The sequence below is a fragment of the Neofelis nebulosa genome, chromosome 8 (assembly GCF_028018385.1).
Source record: "Neofelis nebulosa isolate mNeoNeb1 chromosome 8, mNeoNeb1.pri, whole genome shotgun sequence".
Taxonomy (NCBI): domain Eukaryota; kingdom Metazoa; phylum Chordata; class Mammalia; order Carnivora; family Felidae; genus Neofelis; species Neofelis nebulosa.
In genome coordinates, this window is record NC_080789.1 from 112,527,248 (window position 1) to 112,534,133 (window position 6,886).

Consider the following 6,886-nt stretch of genomic DNA (forward strand, 5'->3'; position numbering starts at 1 on the left):
CATCAAATTTAAGAACAAATAAATAAATAAATAAATTTATTTTTTTTTTATATATTTTTTTAACAATTATTTATTTTTGAGAGACAGAGAGAGGCAGAGTATGAGCAGGGGAGGGGCAGAGAGAGAGGGAGACACAGAATTCGAAGCAGGCTTCAGGCTCCGAGCTGTCAGCACAGAGCCTGACACAGGGCCCGAACTCACAAACTGTGAGATAATGATCTAAGCCAAAGTCAGACGCTCAACCGACTGAACAACCCAGGTGCTTCCCCTTTTCTTTTTGAAAGAGAACTTTTTATTACAGTTATGTGCAGAACATTCAGCAGGGTACACTTAGCCATTTGGTGGCCAGTTCTTTAGCCTTTGCCTTTTCCAACTTGGCAATGTGAGCCACCATCTTTGGACCCAGGATGTTGCCTCCTTACTGATGGTGGATCTTACCATATCTGTCACTATAATTGGTCCTGATAACTTCCACCAGCTTAGCCAGAGCTCCTCTGTCTTCCAAGTTAGCCTCTGTGAAGCCAACAGTGTGCAGGTCTTCCTGTGGGCCAAATGCCCCAGCCTGGCCTTCCTTTTGATAATACAGTAGGGAACTCCCATCTTATGACACAGGGCAGGCCAGAAAACCACCATCTCAATGGGATCCACATCAAGTGCAATCATTGCTACTGAGCCTTCTTGTTTTCCACCAAAGTTGTGACAATATTAACCCCAGCTCAAAGGACATGTTACCTCTTAGTGGGGACATTCCCTTCGAGGGAGATTTCTTCTTAGCCCCAGCCAACAATTTCTGATTCTTCTCTTGCTTTGTCTCTGGACTGTATTTGTGGGCCACCTTAAGTAGTTGAGTAGCTGTTTGGTGGTCCAAGCCCTGGGTGAACTGGTTAATTGTGGGAAGCACTTTAAGACATTAATAGAGAATAGCCCTTTGATACTGCAGCTGGATGTAGCAAGGCCATCTGACAAAGTGGGTAAGGTCCCTTTTGAGCTGGAAGTCTTGTCCAAAGCCAAAATTCGTGAGCCTTTTCTCAAACAGGGGATTGACTACCTTGTTGGCTTCCTGCTTCTTCATGACAGCAGGGGCTGGAGCCACCTTTTTCCTCTTAGCCTTCTTTCCTTTGGATCTTGGCTGGCTGGAGGAGAGAGCTATTTCCTAAAATATTATCATTCACTTTTTCTGGGGTTCTAATTCCAACAGAAGTTAGAAATTGTATATTATGCCACAGATTTCTGAGCATCTTTACTTTTCTTCCACCTATTTCTTTTTCCATTTTTCAGACTGGATTGTTTATATCAATCTGTCTTCTTGGTCCTGACTTATTTTCAGTATACCATTAATTATTTCTGAATTTTAAAAATCCTAAGTTATTGAAGTCTTGTTCAAGAATTCCATTTCCTTTTTTCTCTCTTTCTTTTTTTTTGTTTCCATCCCTCTGCTGAGACTCTCTAACAATTCATAATTATGACACTATCTTTCTTTAAATCCTTGAACATATTTATTATATCTGTTTTAATGTTTAGAGTACTAACTCCAATGTTGGCTTCACCTGAAGATACATTATCTGTTTTTTTTTCTTGATTATTGGTCAAATTTTTCTATTTTTTAAATATCTAGTAATTTTTATTGCATTCTCAACAGCATAGATGATAAATCTTAGAGTTTTAAGATTCTGTGATCTTCTTCCTGGCAAGTATTGACTTCTACTCTGGTAGACTGTCCAGAGTCACTAACTAATCAAGTTGAACTTGTGTACAGATGGTTTTATTTTAAGCTTTTTAAGGTCATACCTGTGGTAGGCTTTCCTCTCGGACTTGGTTCTTATTCCTAAAACAAGTGGCTTTTCTGCTGTGTCAAATGGATGCCAAAATGGATACAAGGTCTTTCCACTGAAACTGGATTAGAACCCCAGCATCTTATAGCTCTGTTCAACTTCTAGTAACCCAGTTACACTTTCTACTCTGTTGCTGCTCTCCAGCAAGCCATTCATTGCTTATCTTGTGCATATTCAGCTAAATCCTCTGCCATGATCTACTCCATTGCACGGCTGCCCTTCCCAGTGCCCTGTCTCACAGATTCTAGTTACTTTAAATGTCTTATACTTGATTTCTACTTTCTTCACTCAGGACGATCATCAAGCTCTGCTTGGGCTCCACCTCCCTAGGCCATAGTCAGGAAATTTTCCCTACGCAGAGATGGCATGATTGCAAGTTTACCTTCTCTCAGGGATAGAAGGCTGGCACTAACTGTTTTTCAAAGCCTGCAATAATTGCCTCATATATTTTGTCCAGTTTTATAGTTATTCTCAATAGGAGAGTTAGTTTTGCATCATTTACTGTATCATAGACAGAATCAGACTTTCCTGGTTGAGGATTCTTAAATGCAATCTGATTACTTACTGAGACCTATAAAGTTCTTTGATCTTCCTGTAATTATCTAGTTTATTCCTTGTCGCTGACCACTTCTCCAACCATAGCTTTTTCTCTCAAAAGTCTTCTCATACTTTTCCCCTTTGCTTACTTGCTGCTTGAAAAATCATGAGATTGTTTTGTCTAGAGTAGACATATGTGACTTCAAGAGCTAAAAATGGCATACGTTAGGGGCAAAATATGAACTCAGTTTTAACATACTTTTAAAGTCTCTACAGTACATCACATGAGTACTTGGGTTTTTATCTTTATTATTTCGTATCATTTACATTAATGAACACTTGAGTTCTTCTTAGTCCTATGCTAGGCACAGAATATGTTTTTAGGGTATAGAATAAGAAACTCTGTCCTAAGGACTTTGTTTACTTTGAGGGTAGGAATAAGGCTATTTCTAGATTGCCATTTCCATTCAAAGTAATTTGTGTAAATGCATGAATCCATCAACTTTCTTTCCTTCTTTTCCCTTTCCCTTCCTTTCTCTGTCCTGTCCTTCTATTTCTCCTTCAACCAATATTTACAAATAGCCTCATAGGTGCTTGGAAGCCCAAAATATCAGTATCTTTTGGGGCATCCTATAGTTTCTTAAACTCTCAGCATTATCTTAAATTCCATGGCAGGACTAAAATTTCCCTAGAATTCTGCCATCTTTCCAGGAGCAAAACTAATGACAGTAATATTGGGTGTCTTCTGGTCTCTGGCCTACCTGATCAAAAGGAGGTATTTTGGCATCTTACTGAGGAATCTCTGTGAACAATCAGATACATGATTCATAAAAAGTGCTCTTGGGAGATCTATCCAAGAAGAACAATGAGTTCAGAACTTTTCTGTTCAATCAGGGACATCTTTGTCTGGATATGCTCTGAATTTTTATTTATTTGTTTATTTTTCTCTTTATAGCAGAGATGATTTCAAGTATTAATCTGAAAACATCCCAGAATAGATCTAGCTGTCCAAGGAATAATGCAAAAATTCACAAAACAGTATTAATTTGTAGAATTTGGTAAACACATGTGATTGTGTTCTTTTCTTTATTCTATCTCCATTTTTTCCATACTATTAACTCAAAGTAATATATAGTGATAGAGGTAAAGATGTATAAATATCATAGTATTCTTTCATGTAAGAGATTACTTTCTTCCTTTTAATATTACTTTTTATTACACTAATTATATTTTAACATAGGCTTACTGTTCAAAAATACACACTCCATAATCAGAGTAAAACATTGCCCTTAACTTCCTCTCTCAATTCGAATGGATTCCTTTTACTATATATGTATTTCATTTGAGTCCGGTTTAAATTTTTAAAATGTGCTGAAAATCACCTGTAGGTATGAGGGAAACATCTAAAACTGAAATAGCAATGAGGCTTATAACTCTCAAGAACTTGGAGATCCCTGCCCTGTACTCTCAAAGTTTGATCCCTCTCAGATACTCGTTATATGGTGTCATTTCGACATTTAGAAAAATGACCTATGGTAGTCCTACAGGCTACAGTGAAAAAAATTTTTTTGTTCATAAAATATTTGACTTTCCAGATCTTCTGATTCTAAGTTCAGTGTTTTTACTTTATACCAAGGCAATTCATTTTCACTTTTGCACTTCTTTCAAAATCTCTAATATTCTTCAATTCTAAAATCACTGACTGATGGCATACAAGTGTTAGTTTTTTAAAGGCACAGACTCTATTATTTTCTCTCCATTTTCTGTTTTGTATTCATTACTGTAGAAATTTGTATCAATTTTTAGACAATTTGTTGTCCACACACCAAGATAAAAGTAAAGGATTCATGAGCAATTTCTTTACCCATTGACTCCACTCAGTGAGCAAGAGACTATGCTGAGTGTATGCATGTGGCACACAGAATAATATTTCCAGCTGTGTCCCTAAATATGATGCATGAAAAGGAAAAAAGACACGCATTGGCATTTGGAAATTAATTCATACCTACATAGGAATGCAGGGTAGAGGTAACCAGCCCCCTATCACAGCAGTTAATAACTTTGTGTAGAGATGAGAGAGAAGAAGGCCTTGCTCTAAGGCCAAACCCAAAAAAGCTGTTTCTGACTATTGCCAACCGAACCCCTTTACAGTTTTGCAATCATGAAAGGTTTTATAATTATTCTGTCTATAAATTTCTCTGTTCTACATGAACTTACTATGTGAAAGGGGCAGGGACTTGCCTTGTAGAGGAAAGGTAGTGTCATAGGTAAACTGGTCTCCACTAGCTACAGTGCTAAGGTCTTCGAGACAATTTAAGTAATAGCAGATATTCGGTATGATGGTGATAATTTTTTTAAAGTTCTTTTCACCTACATATTCTATACCATAATCCTTTCATTGGATTCAGAATCCAGATTATGAGCAGATATGTTGGGTTTTTATTGATGAAATCTTCTTCTAAAGCAAAATATATAATTTGAGCTCAGGCACGCATAGTTTATTACTAATTATACTCTCTTGACTGACTATATTGTTAATAACCAATGACCTAATTTGCATTATATTGTGGGTGTAAGAAGAGAATCAAAATGAAGAAAATAAAAAATTTGCCCTTTGCAGCACTGTGTTTCATGAACAGTATAAAACTCCTGCTGGTGAAACACGTGTTTCTACAAACATGAAGCCAAGAACAAACCACTGCAAATATTTAAACTCAATCAGACCAGTTGTTAGACGTCGTGTAAATAATGAAAGGAAAAGAATGAGCTGGTTTGAATCATAAATAATTAAAGGAAAAATATCAGCTGACTTAAATTCTTTTTCTTAAATAGTCTGTGTAATTAGAAACAGAGATATTCTCATATTCTCTCTCTCTCTCTCTCCCTCTCTCCCAATCTTTTAAAAAGTCAGAATGCTGTGTCTTCTATATCTTCTCACTTAAAAAAAAATCTTGGAGTGTTTAAAATGTATGCAATTTCAACTTTTGATTGGTCATAAAAAATCATAAAACTAATTTAAATATACACACTGATTAAAATATGAAATTAAGGATTAACTCCAATTTTATAATTGTGAGTTAACTACCCTTCTGTCAGGGATATTTGTTTTACTATCTTTATTTCAGAAATATACCATAAGGTCCTGTGAAGAATGTATTTAGTATGTTAAATATACAGTTATTCCTACAACTCTTTAAGATTTTTTTTTTTTTACTTAGAGAAATATGGACACATGTGGGAGAAAAAAAAACCCAAATGAGACTAGAATAAAACAAAGAAATAAAGTAGGAATAAGAAAAAGTATTAAATAATGTACAAATAAAAAGATATCAGGGTGATTATGGAAAAAAACTATTAAGTAACTTTAGAATTATAATACTTTCAGGGTCACCTGTGTGGCTTAGTCAGTTGAGCGTCCAACTTTTGATCTTGGTTTATGTCCTAAACTCTTGATTTCAGCTCAGGTCATAATCTCACAGTTCATGAGTTCAAGCACCACATAGAGCTCTGTGCTGGTGGAGCATAGCCTACTTAGGATTCTCTCTCCTCTCTGCCCCTCCCCCACTTGTGTGCCCGCTTGCTCTTTGTCTCAAAAACTAAATAAATAAATGTATTTTAAAAATTGTAATACTTCCATGCCATTTTTATGGTTAACAACAATAACATAAAAGGTTTGGGGGATGATAATTTTATCAAGTTGGAGGTTAAATTTTACCCAGAAAGAAACATAAAAGGACAGTATTTTCAAAAAGTTCCACACAATCTAGTTCTGGCACTCTCGCCTGATAAAGAAATGTTAACATTAGCAATACTTGTCAGTGCTTCTAACATTGAAAACGGTTAAAAACATTGCAACATTAGCAATACTTGTCAGTGCTTCTAACATTGAAAACGGTTAAAAACATTGCTGAAGGAAAACCACCCAGCAGGACCAACAGGTTGATCAGCCTGCAGCTCTGGGCTTCCGCTGTTAGTCGTGGCCTGCGCATTCTCTAGCATTTCACCTCCACAAATGAGCACTGCCATTCCTCAGCCCCCAGTACATCTGTTGTACAAGCTTCAGATCAGAGCGTAGAAATAGGGACAAATGCAACCCACTTCAGTGCACTTGCTGCTCTACCAACTGTTAGCAATTGTATGGCATGTTGTCTGCTTTCTCGGTCTCTCAGTTCATGTGTTTCTGGAAGGTAGCTGACAGGTAAAGAGTATGACTTTCCTGCCAAAATCCCCACCCCCACAGTGAAAGAGGTGGTTTTCTGTTCTCTAGAAATAAACAGAGAACATAAAGAAAAATATGGAAATAGGAAAAATCTGTCATAGCACTACCAGCCTGAAAATGACTAGAGAGACCATGTCATCCATACAGGCAGATATGTCAGCCAGTCATTCATTTATGCATTCAACAGATATATATTGACTAGATTGTGTGCAGAACTAATGTTTAAATAGATGCGTATCAATAAAATGAATGAATCTTAAGGTACAATTGAACAGGGCACAATAAGTGACAATAAGAA

General features: G+C 36.5%; 1 pseudogene; it reads right to left on the reverse strand.

Annotated features, from left to right (window-relative positions):
• Positions 1-316: 316 nt before the first annotated feature.
• On the reverse strand, positions 317-6,395 carry LOC131483907 (large ribosomal subunit protein eL8-like; annotated as a pseudogene).
• Between the last annotated feature and the right edge of the window lie 491 nt (positions 6,396-6,886).